The sequence below is a fragment of the Rattus norvegicus genome, chromosome 15 (genome assembly GCF_021556685.1).
Source record: "Rattus norvegicus strain SHRSP/BbbUtx chromosome 15, alternate assembly SHRSP_T2T, whole genome shotgun sequence".
NCBI lineage: Eukaryota > Metazoa > Chordata > Mammalia > Rodentia > Muridae > Rattus > Rattus norvegicus.
This window is the reverse complement of record NC_141548.1, coordinates 58,077,278-58,090,253: the sequence shown is the minus strand read 5'-3', so window position 1 is coordinate 58,090,253 and position 12,976 is coordinate 58,077,278.

The following is a 12,976-nucleotide window of genomic DNA, read 5'->3' as shown; positions in this document are numbered from 1 at the left end:
GTCCTCCTTGAGACATTTTCTTGATCACAGTCAAAGGTCTCTCTTCTTTTGGTCTCAGCACAAAGTGCTAGAGATCAAATTGTTTTCTCGTTAAATCTAAGCAAGAGACTCCAATGCACTTGACAGCATAGCTGACTTCTGCTGAGGCCGAAAGCATGTATGTTTTCCATCGTATGATTAATATATTAGAGGTTCTATTGAAATGCTTTTGCACTATTGAAATCTTGGATAGACTTAGCTTTACAAGAAAAAATAGTATTTTTCAATATTATGTTAATTTACATTTTATATGAATTTGTATCTGGTTCTGGCAAGCCAATGCAGATAACATTAAGTAGTATTAAAATGGTGTATATTGACTTGCTAGAGCTGGTTGGTTCAATCAGCCATCTTAAAGGCATTTGTTAGCTATGTGTAAGATAACTTTCCTATAGCATCATGTTATTTTCCGTGATGAATGTTGAACTTCCTTTGGCTGAATAAGGTAAATCACACATCACACACTAGAGTGAGAATTCCCGGAGCTTATTACTCTCTTAAAAAAAATGAAAAATAGAAATGGCATCTTTATTTCAAATCCCTAATTCTGGTGGTGATCTAAAAATTATGTGGTGTATCAATAACCCCTTGTGGCATCATATGGAGGTTAACTACTCGTCTTTTTGTTACTATAACAGATACTTGAGCTAAATAGAATTAAAAAAGAGTAAGGTTTATATTGACTCATAGTTTCAAAGATTTCAGTTCATGAGGAACTGTCCTCATTGCTTTGGGTCTTGGCAAGACAACACAGGCCAGTAGAAAACCCATAGAAAAAGCAACCATTCACCTCAGGGGAGCCAGAGGGTGAGAACAACTTGGACTATCATAATCCTCTTTGACGACACCCCCTACACACACCCAAACACATACACATGCCAATGATCCGTCATCACTGCCCCAGGTTGTTGCCTTGCAAGAGTGTATCAGGCTCAAAACCAAGTCTTTAATACACAGATCTTTGGAAGGCAATCAAATCAGAGCATAGGTTGATACTCAGTTAAGCGACTTTCAAAGCTAAGAGTATAACTAGTATAACTACAGTGAAATTCTGGACTTCATGTCTGTTCCCTGTTTCTGTTCTATGCTACCTTTTCTGAGCTCTTAGCTAACACAGAGAGGGACAGGCCTTATGTTTGTATCTCTTTCTAAAGGACAGAGTTGAGTTTAGGACACAAACATAGACTTCTGAGTGGATGGTTGTGAGCAAACCAAAAGCACAGAAGTCACCTGCTAGTGTGACCTTCCTACTAGCCAACTCTTCTTTATTGGCTCAGGGAGTGGGAAGCCCAAAGATTCATGGGAATGCCTTTATTTCCCCTTTCTTTAAATTGAGGCCAATGCAAGAAGAAAACTCAAGTTTTTTTGAAGAGAACACAGGAAACTAAACGTTGAGTAAGCCCATTCTACTAAGGGAATGCATCGCTGCTTTTCTGTGGAAGAGAAGAGATGTCAGCTGGAATCATCATGGTCCCCTACTGTTGTGGACATTGCTGTGTGAGATTTGAGCTGGATATCAATGGAAACCTCCATGGATCCATCTTATGGCATCTCTGGCTTCAAGAAGCTCAGCTTGACACCTTGTCATAATCCAAGACAGTACCTTTGTGACCTCTATGTTTATGGTCCCCTGTCAGGAGGGCCTTCTGTCTTGCTCTGGAAAACCATTTAAACACAGAGCCCAAAGTCAGAGTGCTTGTTTGCTGGGTTTCCTATAAAGCAACTGCAAGGTCAAACACTTATTTGTCATTTTGAGTTCTAAAATGTGCCACTCTGCACAACAGTAAGTACTGTTATGTTCTCCTTTGCCAGCCGTTTGATTTTGCCTTCTTTCTCTTGAAAAGGCATTACTCATGGACCTCAGTCAGACAGCATCATGTGGCCTCTGAAGACTGGGCTTTCAGTTTTCTCATCAGAACAAATGGATAATGAACTCCACAAGATGCATGCAGAGTTGCCTGAAGTCTCAAGATACGTTATCCTTTTTTTCACTTCCTTAATATCCTGTACTGAACAGAACCCAGAACAATAATGCTGAATGCCTCAAAATTTAACTTATGCTACACATTCACGCTTCTCTTTGGTGGCTCATTTTAAGATTCCTCATCCCTATAAGTAAAATAATACTACTAAAAAGACTGTATGCTTCTGGAAAGTCCCATCAAGTGCAATCATTGTTCCTCTGAGACAAATCCGTGTGTGAAGAATTTGGCTATGGAGACCAGACATCTAGAAGGCACCAACCCTATGAGACTTCTTATTTATATAGATATAGTTTTTTTTCATTTGCAATACTTATGAGATATTTTTTTAAAACCTAAAATGTTTTAACAAGGGCTTACAATAAAATAATTCATACATTTGGGTTGTGAGAGACAAGAGAAGAAAAAGTTTTTAAGTGCTTAGTGGGTGCAAGAAGATTTATATATTTTATCACTTTTAACTCAGGGAAATTGTGTTAAGTGGTTATTATTATTCTCACTTTGAAGTTGAGAAAACCAGAGCTCAGAGAATCTGAGACAGAGAATCAGAGATGTATAGCTCATAATCAAAGAAACCAGGACTTAAACCCAGATTTATATGTTTCCAAAAATCATTCTTATTCTTTCTAGGTATGAGGGAGGCTATTTATAAACACCCCCTGCATCCCTTCATGAGTTTGAACTCAACGAGAAATAAGACAAAGAGACACAGAGATAAAAGCCAAGACAGTAGTTTTCATATACATGTATGAAATGTAGCTTAAGGTATGTGGCCAAACCTATCATTCACAGGGAACTAGAAACCCATGACTTTGGAGGTCCTCAGGACACTGCAGGGCATAGGCAGTGCCAGGGCACAGGACAGACACAACATGGGAAGGCTGACCAAGAGAGGCAAGATAAATTAAACAGGTAGGACACAAACTTGGGCTGTAGGCCAAAGGAATGTGCCTGGAACACTCCCAATGCCATAGGGTGCTCATTTTTCCTCTTTCCTTTTGCATTTTCTCTTCTCTTTTCCTTCTCCTTTCTCCCTTCTCCCTTCTTTCTTCTTCTTTCCTCCTCCTCCTCCTCTTCCTCTTCTTCCTCCTCCTCCTCCTCCTCCTCCTCCTCCTCCTTTGCTTCGTTTTTCTCCCAATTTGCACCCTTCTACGTAATTCTTTGCCTCCCCCGGGAGCATCAGACCAGAAGTGACAGACAACTGACAACCCAACTTAGCTAGTTCAGAAAAGCAAAAGTCCCTGATTTTTTTTTCTTTTATGATTTCTCTAAGATTTTTTTCTGCCTATCTGCCTGCCTGCCTGGCCCACCAGGTCTGTCTATTCTAGAGTCTTTCAGTTTGATCCCTACCACTGAGAAACAAAAAAATCACACACACACACACACACACACACACACACACCCCTCTTGTTTGATTTTTTTAGTTCATTTAAAATAAATAATATCACAAAATTAAATAAACTACACAGCAACCAAAAAGTCAATGTTGGTAAGGGCGTAGAGAAAGAACACTGATACACTTGACACACTACTGATGGGTATTGTGACTCTTACAACCATCATGATTTTGTAGAGGATGGAGAGACTTCAAAATATCTAAAACTAGAGCCCTCACATGACTTGGGGTGAATACTACGACTAAAAGCATTTGTAGAGGCTCTCTGTTCCTTACTGGGTCATCTTGATTCCTTTGTCAAAAATCATGATGTATATATGTCACATACTCATATTCATGTCTGTATGAATGTGTGCTGTTTTACGGGTTCTTTCTTGTGCCCATTTGAGTGTATGCCAGTTTTTATTTCAGACGCATACTGTTTTAGTTACATATTTTAGCAATACAGAAGAAGCATACTGTTTTAGTTACAATATACTTGGGATGTGTTGAAAAGTCAGCTTCTGCATTGTCTCCAGGCTTATGGTGTTGGATCCACTTGGTTCTTGATTAGGGCACTGTAGTGGGTAGTTTTAATTGTCAACCTGACACAATCTACCATCACTTGAGAAGGGAGTTTCAATGCTGAACTCCCTAGGGTAAGCTGCCCTGAAGGCAGGCTCGTGAGGTGGTTTCATAAATGGGGTGGAAGACCTGCTTTGAATATTGGCAGCGTTTGTTCATGGACAGGGCTCTGGACTGGCTGCAAAGGAGAAATGGAGCTGAGAACCAGAAGGCATCCGCTCTCTCTGTTTTGACATGGATATGAGTTGATGCTTCAAGTTCCTGCCACCTTGATTTCCCACAACAGCGCACCGTAACTAGGAGTGTGAGCCACAGAAGCCCTTCCTCGCATAGGCTGCTTTTATCAGAGTGTTTATTACAGCGACAGAAAAAGACCGTCATTTTAGCTACTCTCGGTTTGGGGTTTGTTTGTGAATCCATGTGGGTTTTAGGATTGATTTTCCTAGTTCCATTAATATTTTGATAATCATTGTGTTGAATCTGTAGATCACTTCAGTAGTATAGTCATTTTAACAACAGTGATTCTTCTAATGCATACACAGGAGAAAGAGAGGGAATGAGAGTGGGTAAGGGGAGGGAGGGAAAGAATGTGTCTGTGTCATCTATAATGTCTTTCAATGTGTTTTATACTTTTGTCACTATATAAAACTTCCAGTTTCCTAGTTAACTTTGTCTTGAAATATTTTGGATTTGGGTCTGGAGAGATGGCTCTGTGTTTCATAGTTTCACTCTTCCAGAGGACTAGAGTATCGTTGCTAATGCCCATGTCAGGCCGCCCACAACATAGCTCTCTGGGATCTGACGCCTCTGGTCTCCAAGGTCACCTGCACTCACATTCATACTTCCCAACACACATATGTAACACACATACACGTGTGCACGAGCTTGCGTGTGCGTGCGCACACACACGCGCGCGCGCACACACACACACACACACACACACACACACACACACACATACACCTGGATAATTTAAAATAATTTTTTAAAATATTTTGTGCTTTTTGGTAGCTGTTGATAATGAAATTGTTTTCTTAATTTCTATATTATTAATTCACTATTATATAAAATGTTCTCATTATGCACGGGTTTATTTTGTATCCTATAACTTCACTGAATTCATTAGTTTTTACCATCCTTTTTATGGAGTCTCTGGTTTTTTCTATGCGGAGGTTGTTTGATCTGCAACGTGGATGATTTAAACACTTCCTTTCAGACTTGGTGCTTCCCTTTGTCCTGGTGGTGGATTGTTGAGCATAGAGTTACATGCTCTTTCTAGACCAAATCTGTTGGGGGCTTTTAACATGGTGGAGTTCTTGAAGGATCAGAAAAGGATTATTTCTCCCTGGAGAACCAAATAATATTTTGCTAGGGAAAAACAAATAAAGAAATTCTGAAACAAGTCTTGGCTCCATTTTTATCAGTTTTAAGAATGGAGGGGAAGGAGAGGAAAAAGAGCCTTCACTGTACATTGGTGGCACAGGGGACACCTTGATGAGAAGACACTGTCACCTTTAGATCTCAGTTTGAGTCCTGTCCACAAGTCATTAGTTTCTGATAGCCTTGAGGGATTTAGTCTGGAAAATTCTATGTGAAGAGATATTAACTTGGAAATAATTTTTTGCCTTTTCAGAACTAGAGAAACAATTTTAATAGCTACTGTGTCATCGTTCTGATTATGTCTTGGGCCAGCTAAACTATGTGTAAGAGAAGACATTTATAATTTCTCACTGGCCAACATTAGAACTCTTTAGAAATAGAGCTGAAAACAGCCTCAGTGGCCATATTTGTGCTTGTCACGTGGTAATGTGATTAGTCACAGTAGCAGAATGTGGGGTCCCTTGTCTTAGTGAATCATTTGTGTTTGCAAAATCACTTATAGATATCAAAATTGGCCATTTAAAAATATAAACAACTTAAGAGCAAAAAGATCTATTTTATCTCAAGGTTCCAGAAGTTTCTGTCTATAGTTCTTAGCTCACTGATTCTGTTCTCATTGGTGAGGTAGATGACTGTGGTGGTGAAAGCGCATGGCAGAGGCTGCCTATCTACAGTGACGTATTTCCTCCAGGCAGGCCCTATATCCTGAGTTTCCCTCATTCCCCCAAACAGCATCACTAGCTAGGGCCTGTGAATCCAGGATGGACATTTCATAATCAAAATTCAAATCATAACAATGGGCCAAGACAGTCTTCCAGGCTTTTAGAAAAATCATACTTTTAGGGCTATAAATGAGGCAAAGGGGCAGGAAGCCATTTCTATTTAACTCGCTGGGAAGAATGGGAGAAAAAGATAGAACCGACATGCTATGAGTACTTCCTAACACTTAGTACACACTAAGTACTTTGTATAATTAATGTATCTAGGTTGCTCTATTAAAAAAGATTTAATTTTTAAAATTTATGTGTATGTGTGTATCTCTGTGTTAGTATGTGCATGCCCATGAGAAGAGAAGAAGAAATGCCTGGTCCCTCAGAGCTAAAGTTACAGGAAGTTGTGAGCTTCCTGATGTGGGTGGGTGCTAGAACTAGATAGACCTCGGGTATTCAAAAAGAGAAGCACGTGCTCATAATGCCTGGGCCTTCTCTGCAACCTTCTAAACTGATACTTAAAGTTACTTTATAAGATGGATATTTTCATCTGTATTTTAAAATGAGACCATAGCATTTATGAAAACATAACAGTCAAAGGCCAGAAGGTAATTGAGCCAGAATAAGACTAAAGCTTAGGCACATGTATTTCCCAGAATAATATGGTGTTCCTTAAGGCAGAGTAGAGTCTTGGCTCATCTTTTGAGCTTAAGTTTCCCAATTGGACATTTTTCTATAATTCATACCAAATGTCTCTCTTTACTCACAAATATTTCTATTACCGTGGTTGAAGAATTTTCAAAATTATTGGCTAGGTATAGGAGTCTTGTGTTTCCTCGCTCTGGAATAGTTGAGAATATTAATGGTGTGCTGGGACATTTCCCTTTTGGCTTTCATCTGAATATTATTCTTTAATGTGAAGCTCCACTGTACACTGCAAAGCTTATGTCAAGTACAACAAGCTTGCAATTCTTCAAAGCAATAGTAGTTCACATGAAGCAAGTTGCTCCATCTCTGGTGGCTGTGCTGGCTCCTTCAACCCACTGCTTGCTTACCACTACCCACAGTTCAGCAGTGAAAACTCCTTTGATCAGAAGTCCTGAGTGTTTGGGCAGTCTTGAGTGGGATCACTTTCCTTTAGTCACACTCAAGCATGTATTAGCTCCCCAGGACTGCTATAACAAGCTGCCCCCAAACGAGTGACTTAAAACAGTATAAATCTGTCCTCTCAAAGCTCTGTGAACAAGAAGTCTAAAGTCATTTGCTCCTCCTGAAGATTCTAGATGCAAATTTCCCCTTTCTTCCTGGTTTTGTGGCTCTGGCTTTCTTTGGGTCTCTATTGCTATAGTCTCTTCCTCTTCCCATACACCTTCCTCTCCACATCCTGGACTTTCTTCTTGTAGGAGACCAGTCATCTGAGGTAGGTATCTACTAGCCAGGTATGCCCCCCTAACTACATCTACAAAGACCATGTTTCCCAAATAGGGCCACACTGTGAGTATTTGAGAAGATTAGAGTTGAAGGCAAGAAGATCATCGTGTTCGTTTTCTTTCTTCCAAAACACACTGTTTAGCCCTGGTAGCAGGACTGAAAGCAGCAACCTCCGGTTTGTCTTGATTCCAAACTGCCTCCAACCCTGAAAGTCACAGATATGAAATGTGTGCCTTGCTGTGAGAATGACAAAGGAGCATTTTCTAAGGTTCCCGCATGCTGTGAAACAGGTAATTGACTTAACTTGCTTGGAAGGGCAGAACACAGCTTATAAAATCTGATGTATGGTTCATTATATGTTAGAGCAATAGAAAAAAATAACCCAAAGATGTTGAAAATAAAGCAGAAAATTGGTATGGCAGTCAGAGAATAAAACCTCAGCTTGAGAGATGATAGAAACAGCTTTCTAAAAACTGCCTTCACAAAAATAATCATGAATTATAAATTGTGCTGACCAAAACGTGGCTCTTGTAATCTGTCATAAAACTGATTTTTTCAAACTGAAATGAATCAAAGAATTGAGATAACTTAAAAGAAAGATTTTGAAAATGCAACTAAACTGTAACGGAGACACCCACCCTTGTACAAAAATGCCAACAGAAATTCTGGCAAGTCAGACAATACATTTCTCAACTCAGAATCAAGATTTTTTTTTAAAAAAACTGGGATATATATAATGGCTGAGCTGAATTGGAGAAAAAGCAAGTATCCCTTCCTTGGCCAAACCAGATTTTTCAGCTCAAAATAGCAGTCACGATAGCTGGGAAACAGCCTAGGAGGAGTGATGCCAGTACTTCTGTTTCTGTGACCCCTGAGATGCTTGCTGGATCCAGTCGTTAGGATAGCCTTCCGGAGAGCACTTCATGAGTCCTTTGTAGCCCAAAACGAAGGCTAGACTAGGAACATCTGGAAAAGTCTGGGAAGCCTGACTCTCTCTCTTTCTCTCTCTCTCTCTCTCTCTCTCTCTCTCTCTCTCTCTCTGTCTCTCTCTCTCTCTCCCCCTCCCCCCTCTTTCCCTCTCCTCCCTTCCCCCTCCCCTTCTCCCTTCTCCCTCCCCTCCCCCTCCCCTTCTCCTTCCCCCCTCTCCCTCCCCTCTTTTCCTCTCCTCTTCTATAGGTGTGAAGACTCAAGGTACAGAGGGAGTTCTGGCAGAGCTTTGCCCTCTTGAAAATCTCTAGATTTAAAAGGAGGTGAAGTGTTGCTAAATTAGGTGGTAACCAAAAGTATGAAGACTGTTTTAAAATCTTACAAGTTTCTGGGCCATTTGAGTTTGTGCATTGTCTGAAGAAACACCACAGAAGATTAGTCACCATACAGACCTAAGGATGAGACAGACTTCAGCATTTCCATGAGTAAAGAATTTAGTCTCTCTATGTCATTGCTTCCGTAGAGCAGCAACCGTGGCAGCCATCCCACAAGTGTCCATGACTTCAGCTTCAGGGGACCCAACACCCACTTCTGTCCTCCATGGGAACAAACTCACACAGAGATATACACATACTCATAAATAAAGAAAATAGGTAATTTTTAAATGTCATGTAAAAATCAAGTCTGCCTTCTCAGTAGAATTTATATTGCATGATGTTTAGATAAAATGCTCAGAGTTTGTGGCCCTGGTGTCCAGAGCATCACAGCTCCTGTGTAATGGGAAGAGCAATGAATTCAGAGGTAGTAGAGCTGAACTGGAGCCAGGATCCTCTCACTAACAAACCAGCCCGATCTCTCTGCAGGGTCCTAGTTCTCTGGCTGCATCTAACATGACAAGTGAGCCTCCAACGGAAAGAGTGAGAAGACTTAGAGAGTGGACAGACAGTCATTTGACACAAACAGATGAAGACGATGCTGGATTAAAAGAGACAAAAAAAAGGAGAGTGGAAGAAAACAGAGGGTAGATTAAGGACTCTTCTTCTGGTGACTGGGTCCTTGTAGCCATGTAGAACACTCAGGGCCTGGCTGTCTGTCACCTAACTTTGTAAGAACAAGGTTCTCCTAAGTGGCCAGTATGGGAATCAGAATGAAAACAGAAGAACTGTTGACATGGTTTTAGAAAATGGAATAGAAAGCAAGAAACAACCATAGGAATAATACAAGAAAGGTTTCTCAGGATGAAAGAAATAAGAATTCAAATGAAGGGCCCTTCTAATGCATAGCAGTGTTTAAGAAGACCAAAAAAAAAAAAACTCATAACATCCAGAAATCTCATGGTATTATATATATAATATATAATATATATATTCATATTCCAGAAAACATGTTTGTCTCCCCAGAACCTCATTGGTGGCTCATAATCATCCGTATCTCCAGTTTCAGAGAATCTGGTACCCTCTTCTGACCTCCATTGACACCAGGCACACATGTGGTGTACATACATATATATAGGGAAAACATTCGTGCACAAAAATTAACAAATCTAAAAAAGTCTTTAAAAAACAGCTCTGGATCGGCAAGTATACCCCTAGTATATCTTAAGAGACAAATGGGTCATGAGACCTCTGACTCCATGAAAAGACCAACAAACCCCTTGATAAATCCATAACTGTATGGCATTATTGACAAGTGGTGAAAGGCGATAGTGCCTATTTGGAGGAAGGTATCACTGGGGGCATCTTACTCTGGTTCCTTCCTGTATTTCCCCCACTTTGCTCCTTGCCTGGTCAGAAGTGAAGAATGGTCTCTGCCACTCCCTTCAGTGTCTGGGATACTAATCTCAAACACACGGCCAAGCACTGTAGACGAAACACTCTGCAGGTAACAAGTCAGCAAAGCTTTACTTTTCCTGAGTTGGGTGTTTAGCCACAGAAATTAAAACAAAAAAGTAATTAAAGTGTCAGGCAAAAATCATATTATACAGGCATATTATGAATAGGAAGATAAAAGACAAAATAGACCACCACCAACAACAACAACAAAGAAAATGGTTGCCTATGAGGAAGAGAAATGGGTAAGGAAATGATTAAGTGTTTTAGCTGTCATTGGAGACTTCATAGTAATATTTGAGCTTTTAACTTATCTACATAATACCACACAAAATATAAAAATTGAATCTAAGTACCTTGTATATTTGTAAAGCTGAAAACACACTCTCTGTGGTAGCTCACAAGAGAACTCAGACAATATCTAAGAGATAAATATTTCATTCTTTTTATCCTGGGATGAAGGTGATGCCCAGAGACTCTGTCAATGGTACAGTTTTAAGAGGTAGAGCCACAGGTTAGACCCAGGTTGATTTCCTATCTCAGGCCTCCTCACAATACGCTCCTACTTCTCACTAGCTTTCAGCTTAGCATTTTCAATAATGCCATCTGCACGTGCTACTTAAAAGTTCCCCACTAGAAGAGTAATAATATCTGTAATTTATATGAGACAGAGCTAAGTAAATGAAGCCACAGATGATCTCAGGTCTCCATTGTACCTTCAGCTGGGTGATATGCTGAGAAACCTTCAGGTGAAGAGCTTTGAAATCACAATGCTTTCTGTAATGCTTTTTGTAATGGATAAACATTCCTCATTAGATCATCCCAAGACACAAAGAATTTAATAAATGTTCTCAATTTGATTTGGTACACCTGGGAAATAAGAGCCCTATTTGCTGCCAAAATATGATTGCATTAAAGCTTACTGATGTACCTGTCATGGGGTTGGACAAGAATATTATAGTTGAGTGTCATCTATAGTACTGGCGTGCTCCTTAGATTTACCCTTCTCTGAGTATGAGGAATGTCAATGACCTCAGCTTCCCTCTGCCACTCTGTGCCTCTATCCCACAGCGTGAGGCAACACTACTTCTTCCCCGTGACCATTTATGTTTGTGTCCTTTGGCTTGTCCTTTGGTTCCTGGAAGGTCATTACTATTTTTGTCTGCAATATGCAGAACTCATTGGCAGCTCTTATTCACTAAATAAAAACCTAGTTACATCAAAATTGAAACTTGACTAAGGTAGGATGATTAGCGGTTACCTAATATGGAAGTTCAAAAGAGGAAAAGTTCAAAAATTTTTGTTAGACAAATCAGGGACAAAGTAGATGGAATCTGGATGTGCCCTACCGATTTGATCTCTTACTAGTCATTGGTCTTTGGTTGGATAAGCTCCCTGACTTCTGTTCAAAACACCACAGTTTGAAGTGGACTAATCCATGACTTTAATGACTTTTTAGAGGTGTTTATATCCCCCAAGCATAAAGAAGTTATACAGGGAGGGATCCACGCAGAATGTTTCAATTAGCTTCATTTCAGTGGAAATAGAGATTTGTTTTATAATAGGCACTAGTCAATTTCCAAGAGAAAGAAAATATTAAAAGTGCCCTCCCCTTCCCTTACAATTGAAATTCTTTCCTATTTCTGACAAACTGTATCTCATCTCCCATCCCACTGGAAGCCCCTCTTCTAGCTTTCAAAGATTCATATAATATTATCAGTAGATAATACTCTGATCACAGCTCCTGACTGAACGCCATACTTCTTTCTCCTGTCTAGGGAGCAAACTGAACATATCTAATAGGAAAATAAAAGTATCCATTAGATTTCTTATCCAATGATTCCAATGGAGTGACTCCACTCAGCTTTCTCCTTGTTTGGGTCTATCTCTGTGCCATTCCTTGTAGAACTCTCATAAGTGGGGGGATGAAGAGATGTCTGAGCAGTTGAGAGCACTGACTGTTATGGAGGACTTGAGTTTTGTTTCCAGTACCCATAGGGAAACTCACAGCCTCCTGGAACTCCAGCTTCAAGTGATCCAATGTCCTCTTCTGGCCTCTACTCATGTGCTATGCCCCCAACATAGTTATGCCTGCAAACACATACATAAAAAATAAAACAATTCCTTTTCTTTAAAAAACTGTTTCCATCAAGCAACTATAAAGACATCGCACTGGCAGGAGTGTGAACTGGCTCCATAAACCCTTTCTTTTTTCAAAAGTCATTATCTTTATTTATATCCAAAACATTTTACGAGTGCTAATTTGTTCTCTATTAAATTGGCACGTCTCATAGAATTTCCAGGAAGGAATTTTAATTGATTATTATTTCTAATTAGTATGTTTCTTACTTTGAAGATCATACTGTACTTTCTATAAAGAAATGCAACACATCCTCTTGGAATCTCGGTGATCTGTTAGGAACAGGTCGTGTAGCCTACCTGATTTTCAGGGTTATTTTAGAGAAGGAGCCACCACATGTACAACTACCGTGTCACCATTTCATCTCCAAAATTGTAAAAATTTGACAATTTACCTATGTTTATTGTTTGCTCAGAGATTGACCCATGCCAACCAAATTAATAAAATACTAATGTTCAAGCCAGATGCACACATTTCTGGGAATCAGAACATATACAATACTGTTAATCTTCCCAGAATTCTAGACACCCAGGAAGCAAAGGTGTTTACCAGCTGAGAGCTGGATAGAAGGGTGGTGG